Raw genomic sequence first — 17,160 nt, 5'->3', positions numbered from 1 at the left:
ACCTAGCATCTGCCATAAAACCATATAATGTAGAATCTCATATGGCACCTAGCATCTGCCATAAAACCATATAATGTAGAATCTCATATGGCATCTGCCATAAAACCATATAATGTAGAATCTCATATGGCATCTAGCATCTGCCATAAAATCATGTCATGTAGAATCTCATATGGCATCTAGCATCTGTCATAAAATCATATAATGTAGAATCTCATATGGCACCTAGCATCTGTCATAAAATCATATAATGTAGAATCTCATATGGCACCTAGCATCTGTCATAAAATCATATAATGTAGAATCTCATATGGCACCTAGCATCTGCCATAAAACCATATAATGTAGAATCTCATATGGCATCTGCCATAAAACCATATAATGTAGAATCTCATATGGCATCTAGCATCTGCCATAAAACCATATAATGTAGAATCTCATATGGCACCTAGCATCTGCCATAAAACCATATAATGTAGAATCTCATATGGCATCTAGCATCTGCCATAAAACCATATAATGTAGAATCTCATATGGCATCTAGCATCTGTCATAAAACCATATAATGTAGAATCTCATATGGCATCTAGCATCTGCCATAAAACCATATAATGTAGAATCTCATATGGCACCTAGCATCTGCCATAAAATCATGTAGAATCTCATATGGCATCTAGCATCTGCCATAAAACCATATAATGTAGAATCTCATATGGCATCTAGCATCTGCCATAAAACCATATAATGTAGAATCTCATATGGCACCTAGCATCTGCCATAAAATCATGTAGAATCTCATATGGCATCTAGCATCTGCCATAAAACCATATAATGTAGAATCTCATATGGCACCTAGCATCTGTCATAAAACCATATAATGTAGAATCTCATATGGCACCTAGCATCTGCCATAAAACCATATAATGTAGAATCTCATATGGCACCTAGCATCTGCCATAAAACCATATAATGTAGAATCTCATATGGCATCTAGCATCTGCCATAAAACCATATAATGTAGAATCTCATATGGCACCTAGCATCTGCCATAAAATCATATCATGTAGAATCTCATATGGCACCTAGCATCTGCCATAAAATCATATCATGTAGAATCTCATATGGCACCTAGCATCTGCCATAAAACCATATAATGTATCGTGTTCCTTTTTCTAGGTATCTGGTAACTGTCCCATGAGTCTATGGAAACACAATGTTAAGCAATCAACAAGTAATGAAGGACCAAGCAAACACACTTTCATCTTCTATGATTCAAATCTATAAATCATTCAAAACATTTGACAATAAGTTTAAAAGTCTGTGGATGTTGAATTAGGGCGACGTGATGGCAGAAAGGTGCCATGTATGAGATGAGAAGTTAACTGCTAACTTTCCCATGATGCTCTCTGTCCTGTTTCCTAAGTAGTGATACCAGCAGGCAGCAGCTAGCTCTGTCTAAACACTGAACAGGAACACACATTGATCAAGAAATGCCTCTGACAGGACATGTTTGGTCTGTTGCTCAACCTGTAGTGTCAACTCAACGGAACAGCCGTAAGCACATCTAGCATCGATTCCACCATGCTTTAGTTAACATCTTATTCAATCAATCAAATGTAGTGGTGTTATTACCATCTAATGGTATAGTGGTGTTATTACCATCTAATGCTGTAGTGGTGTTATTACCATCTAATGCTGTAGTGGTGTTATTACCATCTAATGATGTAGTGGTGTTATTACCATCTAATGCTGTAGTGGTGTTATCTAATGATGTAGTGGTGTTATTACCATCTAATGCTGTAGTGGTGTTATTACCATCTAATGCTGTAGTGGTGTTATTACCATCTAATGCTGTAGTGGTGTTATTACCATCTAATGATGTAGTGGTGTTATTACCATCTAATGCTGTAGTGGTGTTATCTAATGATGTAGTGGTGTTATTACCATCTAATGCTGTAGTGGTGTTATTACCATCTAATGCTGTAGTGGTGTTATCTAATGATGTAGTGGTGTTATTACCATCTAATGCTGTAGTGGTGTTATTACCATCTAATGCTGTAGTGGTGTTATTACCATCTAATGCTGTAGTGGTGTTATTACCATCTAATGATGTAGTGGTGTTATTACCATCTAATGCTGTAGTGGTGTTATTACCATCTAATGCTGTAGTGGTGTTATTACCATCTAATGCTGTAGTGGTGTTATTACCATGTTATTACCATCTAATGCTGTAGTGGTGTTATTACCATCTAATGCTGTAGTGGTGTTATCTAATGATGTAGTGGTGTTATTACCATCTAATGCTGTAGTGGTGTTATTACCATCTAATGATGTAGTGGTGTTATTACCATCTAATGCTGTAGTGGTGTTATTACCATCTAATGCTGTAGTGGTGTTATTACCATCTAATGCTGTAGTGGTGTTATTACCATCTAATGCTGTAGTGGTGTTATTACCATCTAATGCTGTAGTGGTGTTATTACCATCTAATGCTGTAGTGGTGTTATTACCATCTAATGCTGTAGTGGTGTTATTACCATCTAATGATGTAGTGGTGTTATTACCATCTAATGATGTAGTGGTGTTATTACCATCTAATGCTGTAGTGGTGTTATTACCATCTAATGCTGTAGTGGTGTTATCTAATGATGTAGTGGTGTTATTACCATCTAATGCTGTAGTGGTGTTATCTAATGATGTAGTGGTGTTATTACCATCTAATGCTGTAGTGGTGTTATTACCATCTAATGCTGTAGTGGTGTTATCTAATGATGTAGTGGTGTTATTACCATCTAATGATGTAGTGGTGTTATTACCATCTAATGCTGTAGTGGTGTTATTACCATCTAATGCTGTAGTGGTGTTATTACCATCTAATGATGTAGTGGTGTTATTACCATCTAATGCTGTAGTGGTGTTAATACCATCTAATGATGTAGTGGTGTTATTACCATCTAATGCTGTAGTGGTGTTATTACCATCTAATGCTGTAGTGGTGTTATTACCATCTAATGCTGTAGTGGTGTTATTACCATCTAATGCTGTAGTGGTGTTATTACCATCTAATGCTGTAGTGGTGTTATTACCATCTAATGCTGTAGTGGTGTTATTACCATCTAATGCTGTAGTGGTGTTATTACCATCTAATGCTGTAGTGGTGTTATTACCATCTAATGCTGTAGTGGTGTTATTACCATCTAATGCTGTAGTGGTGTTATCTAATGATGTAGTGGTGTTATTACCATCTAATGATGTAGTGGTGTTATTACCATCTAATGATGTAGTGGTGTTATTACCATCTAATGCTGTAGTGGTGTTATTACCATCTAATGCTGTAGTGGTGTTATTACCATCTAATGCTGTAGTGGTGTTATTACCATCTAATGCTGTAGTGGTGTTATTACCATCTAATGCTGTAGTGGTGTTATTACCATCTAATGCTGTAGTGGTGTTATTACCATCTAATGCTGTAGTGGTGTTATTACCATCTAATGCTGTAGTGGTGTTATTACCATCTAATGCTGTAGTGGTGTTATTACCATCTAATGCTGTAGTGGTGTTATTACCATCTAATGCTGTAGTGGTGTTATTACCATCTAATGCTGTAGTGGTGTTATTACCATCTAATGCTGTAGTGGTGTTATTACCATCTAATGATGTAGTGGTGTTATTACCATCTAATGATGTAGTGGTGTTATTACCATCTAATGATGTAGTGGTGTTATTACCATCTAATGCTGTAGTGGTGTTATTACCATCTAATGCTGTAGTGGTGTTATTACCATCTAATGCTGTAGTGGTGTTATTACCATCTAATGCTGTAGTGGTGTTATTACCATCTAATGCTGTAGTGATGTTATTACCATCTAATGCTGTAGTGGTGTTATTACCATCTAATGCTGTAGTGGTGTTATTACCATCTAATGCTGTAGTGGTGTTATTACCATCTAATGCTGTAGTGGTGTTATTACCATCTAATGCTGTAGTGGTGTTATTACCATCTAATGCTGTAGTGGTGTTATCTAATGATGTAGTGGTGTTATTACCATCTAATGCTGTAGTGGTGTTATTACCATCTAATGATGTAGTGGTGTTATTACCATCTAATGCTGTAGTGGTGTTATTACCATCTAATGCTGTAGTGGTGTTATTACCATCTAATGATGTAGTGGTGTTATTACCATCTAATGCTGTAGTGGTGTTATTACCATCTAATGCTGTAGTGGTGTTATTACCATCTAATGATGTAGTGGTGTTATTACCATCTAATGCTGTAGTGGTGTTATTACCATCTAATGATGTAGTGGTGTTATTACCATCTAATGATGTAGTGGTGTTATTACCATCTAATGCTGTAGTGGTGTTATTACCATCTAATGATGTAGTGGTGTTATTACCATCTAATGCTGTAGTGGTATTATTACCATCTAATGCTGTAGTGGTGTTATTACCATCTAATGCTGTAGTGGTGTTATTACCATCTAATGCTGTAGTGGTGTTATTACCATCTAATGCTGTAGTGGTGTTATTACCATCTAATGCTGTAGTGGTGTTATTACCATCTAATGCTGTAGTGGTGTTATTACCATCTAATGCTGTAGTGGTGTTATTACCATCTAATGCTGTAGTGGTGTTATTACCATCTAATGCTGTAGTGGTGTTATTACCATCTAATGATGTAGTGGTGTTATTACCATCTAATGCTGTAGTGGTGTTATTACCATCTAATGATGTAGTGGTGTTATCTAATGATGTAGTGGTGTTATTACCATCTAATGCTGTAGTGGTGTTATTACCATCTAATGCTGTAGTGGTGTTATCTAATGATGTAGTGGTGTTATTACCATCTAATGCTGTAGTGGTGTTATTACCATCTAATGCTGTAGTGGTGTTATTACCATCTAATGCTGTAGTGGTGTTATTACCATCTAATGCTGTAGTGGTGTTATTACCATCTAATGCTGTAGTGGTGTTATTACCATCTAATGCTGTAGTGGTGTTATTACCATCTAATGCTGTAGTGGTGTTATTACCATCTAATGCTGTAGTGGTGTTATTACCATCTAATGATGTAGTGGTGTTATTACCATCTAATGCTGTAGTGGTGTTATTACCATCTAATGCTGTAGTGGTGTTATTACCATCTAATGCTGTAGTGGTGTTATTACCATCTAATGCTGTAGTGGTGTTATTACCATCTAATGCTGTAGTGGTGTTATTACCATCTAATGATGTAGTGGTGTTATTACCATCTAATGCTGTAGTGGTGTTATTACCATCTAATGCTGTAGTGGTGTTATTACCATCTAATGCTGTAGTGGTGTTATTACCATCTAATGCTGTAGTGGTGTTATTACCATCTAATGCTGTAGTGGTGTTATTACCATCTAATGATGTAGTGGTGTTATTACCATCTAATGCTGTAGTGGTGTTATTACCATCTAATGCTGTAGTGGTGTTATTACCATCTAATGCTGTAGTGGTGTTATTACCATCTAATGCTGTAGTGGTGTTATCTAATGATGTAGTGGTGTTATTACCATCTAATGCTGTAGTGGTGTTATTACCATCTAATGCTGTAGTGGTGTTATTACCATCTAATGCTGTAGTGGTGTTATTACCATCTAATGCTGTAGTGGTGTTATTACCATCTAATGCTGTAGTGGTGTTATTACCATCTAATGCTGTAGTGGTGTTATTACCATCTAATGCTGTAGTGGTGTTATTACCATCTAATGCTGTAGTGGTGTTATCTAATGATGTAGTGGTGTTATTACCATCTAATGCTGTAGTGGTGTTATCTAATGATGTAGTGGTGTTATTACCATCTAATGCTGTAGTGGTGTTATTACCATCTAATGCTGTAGTGGTGTTATCTAATGATGTAGTGGTGTTATTACCATCTAATGCTGTAGTGGTGTTATTACCATCTAATGATGTAGTGGTGTTATCTAATGATGTAGTGGTGTTATTACCATCTAATGCTGTAGTGGTGTTATTACCATCTAATGCTGTAGTGGTGTTATCTAATGATGTAGTGGTGTTATTACCATCTAATGCTGTAGTGGTGTTATTACCATCTAATGCTGTAGTGGTGTTATTACCATCTAATGCTGTAGTGGTGTTATTACCATCTAATGCTGTAGTGGTGTTATTACCATCTAATGATGTAGTGGTGTTATTACCATCTAATGCTGTAGTGGTGTTATTACCATCTAATGCTGTAGTGGTGTTATTACCATCTAATGCTGTAGTGGTGTTATTACCATCTAATGCTGTAGTGGTGTTATTACCATCTAATGCTGTAGTGGTGTTATTACCATCTAATGATGTAGTGGTGTTATTACCATCTAATGCTGTAGTGGTGTTATTACCATCTAATGCTGTAGTGGTGTTATTACCATCTAATGCTGTAGTGGTGTTATTACCATCTAATGCTGTAGTGGTGTTATTACCATCTAATGCTGTAGTGGTGTTATTACCATCTAATGATGTAGTGGTGTTATTACCATCTAATGCTGTAGTGGTGTTATTACCATCTAATGCTGTAGTGGTGTTATTACCATCTAATGCTGTAGTGGTGTTATTACCATCTAATGCTGTAGTGGTGTTATCTAATGATGTAGTGGTGTTATTACCATCTAATGCTGTAGTGGTGTTATTACCATCTAATGCTGTAGTGGTGTTATTACCATCTAATGCTGTAGTGGTGTTATTACCATCTAATGCTGTAGTGGTGTTATTACCATCTAATGCTGTAGTGGTGTTATTACCATCTAATGCTGTAGTGGTGTTATTACCATCTAATGCTGTAGTGGTGTTATTACCATCTAATGCTGTAGTGGTGTTATCTAATGATGTAGTGGTGTTATTACCATCTAATGCTGTAGTGGTGTTATCTAATGATGTAGTGGTGTTATTACCATCTAATGCTGTAGTGGTGTTATTACCATCTAATGCTGTAGTGGTGTTATCTAATGATGTAGTGGTGTTATTACCATCTAATGCTGTAGTGGTGTTATTACCATCTAATGCTGTAGTGGTGTTATTACCGTCTAATGCTGTAGTGGTGTTATTACCATCTAATGCTGTAGTGGTGTTATTACCATCTAATGATGTAGTGGTGTTATTACCATCTAATGATGTAGTGGTGTTATTACCATCTAATGCTGTAGTGGTGTTATTACCATCTAATGATGTAGTGGTGTTATTACCATCTAATGCTGTAGTGGTGTTATTACCATCTAATGCTGTAGTGGTGTTATTACCATCTAATGCTGTAGTGGTGTTATTACCATCTAATGCTGTAGTGGTGTTATTACCATCTAATGCTGTAGTGGTGTTATCTAATGATGTAGTGGTGTTATTACCATCTAATGCTGTAGTGGTGTTATTACCATCTAATGCTGTAGTGGTGTTATTACCATCTAATGCTGTAGTGGTGTTATTACCATCTAATGCTGTAGTGGTGTTATCTAATGATGTAGTGGTGTTATTACCATCTAATGCTGTAGTGGTGTTATTACCATCTAATGCTGTAGTGGTGTTATTACCATCTAATGATGTAGTGGTGTTATTACCATCTAATGCTGTAGTGGTGTTATTACCATCTAATGCTGTAGTGGTGTTATTACCATCTAATGCTGTAGTGGTGTTATTACCATCTAATGATGTAGTGGTGTTATTACCATCTAATGATGTAGTGGTGTTATTACCATCTAATGCTGTAGTGGTGTTATTACCATCTAATGCTGTAGTGGTGTTATTACCATCTAATGCTGTAGTGGTGTTATTACCATCTAATGCTGTAGTGGTGTTATTACCATCTAATGCTGTAGTGGTGTTATTACCATCTAATGCTGTAGTGGTGTTATCTAATGATGTAGTGGTGTTATCTAATGATGTAGTGGTGTTATTACCATCTAATGCTGTAGTGGTGTTATTACCATCTAATGCTGTAGTGGTGTTATTACCATCTAATGCTGTAGTGGTGTTATTACCATCTAATGCTGTAGTGGTGTTATTACCATCTAATGATGTAGTGGTGTTATTACCATCTAATGCTGTAGTGGTGTTATTACCATCTAATGCTGTAGTGGTGTTATTACCATCTAATGATGTAGTGGTGTTATTACCATCTAATGCTGTAGTGGTGTTATTACCATCTAATGCTGTAGTGGTGTTATTACCATCTAATGATGTAGTGGTGTTATTACCATCTAATGCTGTAGTGGTGTTATTACCATCTAATGCTGTAGTGGTGTTATTACCATCTAATGCTGTAGTGGTGTTATTACCATCTAATGCTGTAGTGGTGTTATTACCATCTAATGCTGTAGTGGTGTTATTACCATCTAATGCTGTAGTGGTGTTATTACCATCTAATGCTGTAGTGGTGTTATTACCATCTAATGCTGTAGTGGTGTTATTACCATCTAATGCTGTAGTGGTGTTATTACCATCTAATGATGTAGTGGTGTTATTACCATCTAATGCTGTAGTGGTGTTATTACCATCTAATGCTGTAGTGGTGTTATTACCATCTAATGCTGTAGTGGTGTTATTACCATCTAATGCTGTAGTGGTGTTATTACCATCTAATGCTGTAGTGGTGTTATTACCATCTAATGCTGTAGTGGTGTTATTACCATCTAATGCTGTAGTGGTGTTATTACCATCTAATGCTGTAGTGGTGTTATTACCATCTAATGCTGTAGTGGTGTTATTACCATCTAATGCTGTAGTGGTGCTGTATTACCATCTAATGCTGTAGTGGTGTTATTACCATCTAATGCTGTAGTGGTGTTATTACCATCTAATGATGTAGTGGTGTTATTACCATCTAATGCTGTAGTGGTGTTATTACCATCTAATGCTGTAGTGGTGTTATTACCATCTAATGCTGTAGTGGTGTTATTACCATCTAATGCTGTAGTGGTGTTATTACCATCTAATGCTGTAGTGGTGTTATTACCATCTAATGCTGTAGTGGTGTTATTACCATCTAATGCTGTAGTGGTGTTATTACCATCTAATGCTGTAGTGGTGTTATTACCATCTAATGATGTAGTGGTGTTATTACCATCTAATGCTGTAGTGGTGTTATTACCATCTAATGCTGTAGTGGTGTTATTACCATCTAATGCTGTAGTGGTGTTATTACCATCTAATGCTGTAGTGGTGTTATTACCATCTAATGCTGTAGTGGTGTTATTACCATCTAATGCTGTAGTGGTGTTATTACCATCTAATGCTGTAGTGGTGTTATTACCATCTAATGCTGTAGTGGTGTTATTACCATCTAATGCTGTAGTGGTGTTATTACCATCTAATGCTGTAGTGGTGTTATTACCATCTAATGCTGTAGTGGTGTTATTACCATCTAATGCTGTAGTGGTGTTATTACCATCTAATGCTGTAGTGGTGTTATTACCATCTAATGCTGTAGTGGTGTTATTACCATCTAATGCTGTAGTGGTGTTATCTAATGATGTAGTGGTGTTATTACCATCTAATGCTGTAGTGGTGTTATTACCATCTAATGCTGTAGTGGTGTTATTACCATCTAATGCTGTAGTGGTGTTATTACCATCTAATGCTGTAGTGGTGTTATTACCATCTAATGCTGTAGTGGTGTTATCTAATGATGTAGTGGTGTTATTACCATCTAATGCTGTAGTGGTGTTATTACCATCTAATGCTGTAGTGGTGTTATTACCATCTAATGCTGTAGTGGTGTTATTACCATCTAATGCTGTAGTGGTGTTATTACCATCTAATGCTGTAGTGGGGTTATTACCATCTAATGCTGTAGTGGTGTTATTACCATCTAATGATGTAGTGGTGTTATTACCATCTAATGCTGTAGTGGTGTTATTACCATCTAATGCTGTAGTGGTGTTATCTAATGATGTAGTGGTGTTATTACCATCTAATGATGTAGTGGTGTTATTACCATCTAATGCTGTAGTGGTGTTATTACCATCTAATGCTGTAGTGGTGTTATTACCATCTAATGATGTAGTGGTGTTATTACCATCTAATGCTGTAGTGGTGTTATTACCATCTAATGCTGTAGTGGTGTTATTACCATCTAATGCTGTAGTGGTGTTATTACCATCTAATGATGTAGTGGTGTTATTACCATCTAATGCTGTAGTGGTGTTATCTAATGATGTAGTGGTGTTATTACCATCTAATGCTGTAGTGGTGTTATCTAATGATGTAGTGGTGTTATCTAATGCTGTAGTGGTGTTATTACCATCTAATGCTGTAGTGGTGTTATTACCATCTAATGCTGTAGTGGTGTTATTACCATCTAATGCTGTAGTGGTGTTATTACCATCTAATGCTGTAGTGGTTATTATCTAATGATGTAGTGGTGTTATTACCATCTAATGCTGTAGTGGTGTTATTACCATCTAATGCTGTAGTGGTGTTATTACCATCTAATGATGTAGTGGTGTTATTACCATCTAATGCTGTAGTGGTGTTATTACCATCTAATGCTGTAGTGGTGTTATCTAATGATGTAGTGGTGTTATTACCATCTAATGCTGTAGTGGTGTTATTACCATCTAATGCTGTAGTGGTGTTATTACCATCTAATGCTGTAGTGGTGTTATTACCATCTAATGCTGTAGTGGTGTTATCTAATGATGTAGTGGTGTTATTACCATCTAATGCTGTAGTGGTGTTATCTAATGATGTAGTGGTGTTATTACCATCTAATGCTGTAGTGGTGTTATCTAATGATGTAGTGGTGTTATTACCATCTAATGCTGTAGTGGTGTTATCTAATGATGTAGTGGTGTTATTACCATCTAATGCTGTAGTGGTGTTATTACCATCTAATGATGTAGTGGTGTTATTACCATCTAATGCTGTAGTGGTGTTATTACCATCTAATGATGTGTGTGTTATTACCATCTAATGCTGTAGTGGTGTTATTACCATCTAATGCTGTAGTGGTGTTATTACCATCTAATGCTGTAGTGGTGTTATTACCATCTAATGATGTAGTGGTGTTATTACCATCTAATGCTGTAGTGGTGTTATTACCATCTAATGCTGTAGTGGTGTTATTACCATCTAATGCTGTAGTGGTGTTATTACCATCTAATGATGTAGTGGTGTTATTACCATCTAATGCTGTAGTGGTGTTATTACCATCTAATGCTGTAGTGGTGTTATTACCATCTAATGCTGTAGTGGTGTTATTACCATCTAATGCTGTAGTGGTGTTATTACCATCTAATGATGTAGTGGTGTTATTACCATCTAATGCTGTAGTGGTGTTATTACCATCTAATGCTGTAGTGGTGTTATTACCATCTAATGCTGTAGTGGTGTTATTACCATCTAATGCTGTAGTGGTGTTATTATCTAATGATGTAGTGGTGTTATTACCATCTAATGCTGTAGTGGTGTTATTACCATCTAATGCTGTAGTGTAGTGGTGTTATTACCATCTAATGATGTAGTGGTGTTATTACCATCTAATGCTGTAGTGGTGTTATTACCATCTAATGCTGTAGTGGTGTTATTACCATCTAATGCTGTAGTGGTGTTATTACCATCTAATGCTGTAGTGGTGTTATTACCATCTAATGCTGTAGTGGTGTTATTACCATCTAATGATGTAGTGGTGTTATTACCATCTAATGCTGTAGTGGTGTTATTACCATCTAATGATGTAGTGGTGTTATTACCATCTAATGATGTAGTGGTGTTATTACCATCTAATGCTGTAGTGGTGTTATTACCATCTAATGCTGTAGTGGTGTTATTACCATCTAATGCTGTAGTGGTGTTATTACCATCTAATGCTGTAGTGGTGTTATTACCATCTAATGCTGTAGTGGTGTTATTACCATCTAATGCTGTAGTGGTGTTATTACCATCTAATGCTGTAGTGGTGTTATTACCCTACAGGGTTGGGCTCATACAGGGTTGGGCTCATACAGGGTTGGACTCATACAGGGTTGGGCTCATACAGGGTTGGGCTCATACAGGGTTGGGCTCATACAGGGTTGGTCTCATACAGGGTTAGGGTTGGGCTCATACAGGGTTGGTCTCATACAGGGTTAGGGTTGGGCTCATACAAGGTTGGGGTTGGGCTCATACAGGGTTGGTCTCATACAGGGTTGGTCTCATACAGGGTTGGTCTCATACAGGGTTGGTCTCATACAGGGTTAGGGTTGGGCTCATACAAGGTTGGACTCATACAGGGTTGGGCTCATACAGGGTTGGGCTCATACAGGGTTGGGCTCATACAGGGTTAGGGTTGGGCTCATACAGGGTTGGGCTCATACAGGGTTAGGGTTGGGCTCATACAAGGTTGGATTCATACAGGGTTAGGGTTGGGCTCATACAAGGTTGGACTCATACAGGGTTAGGGTTGGGCTCATACAAGGTTAGGGTTGGGCTCATACAAGGTTGGGTTTGGGCTCATACAGGGTTGGTCTCATACAGGGTTGGTCTCATACAGGGTTAGGGTTGGGCTCATACAAGGTTGGACTCATACAGGGTTAGGGTTGGGCTCATACAAGGTTGGACTCATACAGGGTTAGGGTTGGGCTCATACAAGGTTAGGGTTGGGCTCATACAGGGTTGGTCTCATACAGGGTTGGTCTCATACAGGGTTGGTCTCATACAGGGTTAGGGTTGGGCTCATACAAGGTTGGACTCATACAGGGTTAGGGTTGGGCTCATACAAGGTTGGGTTTGGGCTCATACAGGGTTGGGGTTGGACTCATACATGTTTGGGCTCATACAGGGTTAGGGTTGGACTCATACAAGGTTGGGTTTGGGCTCATACCGGGTTGGGGTTGGGCTCATACAGGGTTGGGCTCATACAGGGTTGGGCTCATACAGGGTTGGGCTCATACAGGGTTGGGCTCATACAGGGTTGGACTCATACAGGGTTGGTCTCATACAGGGTTAGGGTTGGGCTCATACCGGGTTGGGGTTGGGCTCATACAGGGTTGGGCTCATACAGGGTTAGGGTTGGGCTCATACAGGGTTGGGCTCATACAGGGTTAGGGTTGGGCTCATACAGGGTTGGGCTCATACAGGGTTGGGCTCATACAGGGTTAGGGTTGGGCTCATACAGGGTTAGGGTTGGACTCATACAGGGTTGGGCTTATACAGGGTTGGGGTTGGACTCATACAGGGTTGGGCTCATACAGGGTTGGGCTCATACAGGGTTGGGGTTGGGCTTATACAGGGTTGGGCTTATACAGGGTTGGGGTTGGACTCATACAGGGTTGGGCTCATACAGGGTTGGGCTCATACAGGGTTGGGCTCATACAGGGTTGGGCTCATACAGGGTTGGGCTCATACAGGGTTAGGGTTGGGCTCATACAGGGTTGGGTTTGGGCTCATACAGGGTTGGTCTCATACAGGGTTAGGGTTGGGCTCATACAGGGTTGGGCTCATACAGGGTTAGGGTTGGGCTCATACAGGGTTAGGGTTGGGCTCATACAAGGTTAGGGTTGGGCTCATACAAGGTTGGGTTTGGGCTCATACAGGGTTGGGGTTGGACTCATACATGTTTGGGCTCATACAGGGTTAGGGTTGGACTCATACAAGGTTGGGTTTGGGCTCATACCGGGTTGGGTTTGGGCTCATACAGGGTTGGGCTCATACAGGGTTGGGCTCATACAGGGTTGGGCTCATACAGGGTTGGGCTCATACAGGGTTGGACTCATACAGGGTTGGTCTCATACAGGGTTAGGGTTGGGCTCATACCGGGTTGGGGTTGGGCTCATACAGGGTTGGGCTCATACAGGGTTGGGCTCATACAGGGTTAGGGTTGGGCTCATACAGGGTTGGGCTCATACAGGGTTAGGGTTGGGCTCATACAGGGTTAGGGTTGGGCTCATACAGGGTTGTGCTCATACAGGGTTGGGCTCATACAGGGTTAGGGTTGGGCTCATACAGGGTTAGGGTTGGACTCATACAGGGTTGGGCTTATACAGGGTTGGGGTTGGACTCATACAGGGTTGGGCTCATACAGGGTTGGGCTCATACAGGGTTGGGGTTGGGCTTATACAGGGTTGGGCTTATACAGGGTTGGGGTTGGACTCATACAGGGTTGGGCTCATACAGGGTTGGGCTCATACAGGGTTGGGGTTAGGCTCATACAGGGTTGGGCTCATACAGGGTTAGGGTTGGGCTCATACAGGGTTAGGGTTGGGCTCATACAGGGTTGGGCTCATACAGGGTTGGGGTTGGGCTTATACAGGGTTGGGCTCATACAGGGTTGGGCTCATACAGGGTTGGGCTCATACAGGGTTGGGGTTGGGCTCATACAGGGTTGGGCTCATACAGGGTTGGGCTCATACAGGGTTGGGCTCATACAGGGTTAGGGTTGGGCTCTTACAGGGTTAGGGTTGGGCTCATACAGGGTTAGGGTTGGGCTCATACAGGGTTAGGGTTGGGCTCATACAGGGTTGGGCTCATACAGGGTTAGGGTTGGGCTCATACAGGGTTAGGGTTGGGCTCATACAGGGTTAGGGTTGGGCTCATACAGGGTTGGGGTTGGACTCATACAGGGTTGGACTCATACAGGGTTAGGGTTGGGCTCATACAGGGTTGGGCTCATTCAGGGTTGGGCTCATTCAGGGTTGGGCTCATACAGGGTTGGGCTCATACAGGGTTGGGGTTGGAGTCATACAGGGTTGGGCTCATACAGGGTTAGGCTCATACAGGGTTGGGTTTGGACTCATACAGGGTTGGGGTTGGGCTCATACAGGGTTAGGGTTTGGGCTCATACATGTTTGGACTCATACAGGGTTAGGGTTGGGCTCATACAGGGTTGGGGTTGGGCTCATACAGGGTTGGGCTCATACAGGGTTAGGGTTGGGCTCATACAGGGTTGGGCTCATACAGGGTTGGGCTCATACAGGGTTGGGGTTGGAGTCATACAGGGTTGGGCTCATACAGGGTTAGGCTCATACAGGGTTGGGTTTGGACTCATACAGGGTTGGGGTTGGGCTCATACAGGGTTAGGGTTGGGCTCATACAGGGTTAGGGTTTGGGCTCATACATGTTTGGACTCATACAGGGTTGGGGTTTGTGCTCATACATGTTTGGGCTCATACAGGGTTGGGGTTGGACTCATACAGGGTTAGGGTTGGACTCATACAGGGTTGTGGTTTTGCTCATACAGGGTTGGGGTTGGACTCATACAGGAATTTCCCATCAAAATTACTCCGTTATTGACGAGGTCCTCCCATTACAAATGTCTGGACTCTATAGCGTGTTTTAGACCAGCACTGCTAGCACACCTCATCTAGCCACAGCCTACAGCACTGCTAGCACACCTCATCTAGCCACAGCCTACATACAATAACACTGCCAGCACACCTCATCTAGCCACAGCCTACAGCACTGCTAGCACACCTCATCTAGCCACAGCCTACATACAATAACACTGCCAGCACACCTCATCTAGCCACAGCCTACAGCACTGCTAGCACACCTCATCTAGCCACAGCCTACAGCACTGCTAGCACACCTCATCTAGCCACAGCCTACATACAATAACACTGCCAGCACACCTCATCTAGCCACAGCCTACAGCACTGCTAGCACACCTCATCTAGCCACAGCCTACAGCACTGCTAGCACACCTCATCTAGCCACAGCCTACAGCACTGCTAGCACACCTCATCTAGCCACAGCCTACAGCACTGCTAGCACACCTCATCTAGCCACAGCCTACATACAATAAAACTGCCAGCACACCTCATCTAGCCACAGCCTACAGCACTGCTAGCACACCTCATCTAGCCACAGCCTACATACAATAACACTGCCAGCACACCTCATCTAGCCACAGCCTACATACAATAACACTGCCAGCACACCTCATCTAGCCACAGCCTACAGCACTGCTAGCACACCTCATCTAGCCACAGCCTACAGCACTGCTAGCACACCTCATCTAGCCACAGCCTACATACAATAACACTGCCAGCACACCTCATCTAGCCACAGCCTACATACAATAACACTGCCAGCACACCTCATCTAGCCACAGCCTACATACAATAACACTGCCAGCACACCTCATCTAGCCACAGCCTACAGCACTGCTAGCACACCTCATCTAGCCACAGCCTACAGCACTGCTAGCACACCTCATCTAGCCACAGCCTACATTTATACAATAACACTGCCAGCACACCTCATCTAGCCACAGCCTACATACAATAACACTGCCAGCACACCTCATCTAGCCACAGCCTACATACAATAACACTGCCAGCACACCTCATCTAGCCACAGCCTACAATAACATTAGACAGTGTTGTGACATCAAATGAACCCTATTTCACAGCCCCTGTTTGTAGTGAACTCAGACTGGCTTCATCCCTGTGGAGACAGTAGTCTCACACGAGGAAACCCATTAAAAGCATGATGTAGTTAGAGAAGTCACTGGAGATGAGAAGGTGTGCTGACCCTGTGTGAACTCTGACCCTTGTCCTGTTCTCTCCTGTCCTCTCTGTGTGGTGGGCTGATCTGCCTAGAGAAGGTGTGCTGACCCTGTGTGAACTCTGACCCTTGTCCTGTTCTCTCCTGTCCTCTCTGTGTGGTGGGCTGATCTGCCTAAGGTGCTAGCTAGCTAGCTTTCTCCCTGTCCCTTCTCTGTTCCAAATTGAACCCTATTCCCAATGTAGTGTACTACTACTACCACTGTGGTCAAACGTAGTGCACAGGATGCCTATTGGGACGCAGAGCGTCCCTGTGGTCTCAGCATGGCCACAACACACTGCCTTCATAATGAGACAGATGTTCAGGGCCAACTGTACTGTCGTCTCACCCTGCCTCTACTCTGCAGGACGGACGGATGATAGAGCAGCCGTTTGTCAGGATTAGTGTAGATAGCTCTCCCTCGCTCTGTCTCTCTCTCTGGCTGGATCCCAAATGGGACTATATCCCCTATATCGTGCACTATATTTGACCTGAGCCCTGTAGGCCCTGGTGAAAAGTAGTGCACTCTATAGGGAATAGGGTGTCATTAGGGAGGTAGATTCCCTCTCTCCTCTGGCCAGCCTGGCTAATAGTGAGGGACATTGTTGTGATGATAGGAGGAGTTGTTGTGTGATGGTGGTTAAGCCGTCAACCATAAAGACTACCTCCTCTCTCTCT

At 41.2% G+C, this 17,160-nt stretch overlaps 1 protein-coding gene across 1 annotated transcript in view; it reads left to right on the top strand.

The window, feature by feature from the left end:
- Nucleotides 1-1,465: 1,465 nt before the first annotated feature.
- Nucleotides 1,466-17,160, top strand: part of LOC135565184 (uncharacterized) — a 111,052-nt gene continuing 95,357 nt past the window's right edge. Inside the window, exon 1 of the mRNA XM_065011245.1 lies at nt 1,466-1,554. The gene's annotated coding sequence lies outside the window, so the exon portion shown is untranslated. The remainder of the gene's footprint in view (nt 1,555-17,160) is intronic.

The sequence above is a fragment of the Oncorhynchus nerka genome, linkage group LG27 (genome assembly GCF_034236695.1).
Source record: "Oncorhynchus nerka isolate Pitt River linkage group LG27, Oner_Uvic_2.0, whole genome shotgun sequence".
NCBI classification, from domain to species: domain Eukaryota; kingdom Metazoa; phylum Chordata; class Actinopteri; order Salmoniformes; family Salmonidae; genus Oncorhynchus; species Oncorhynchus nerka.
Note: the sequence above shows the minus strand (reverse complement) of the source record. Positions and strands in the feature narration are given on the sequence as shown.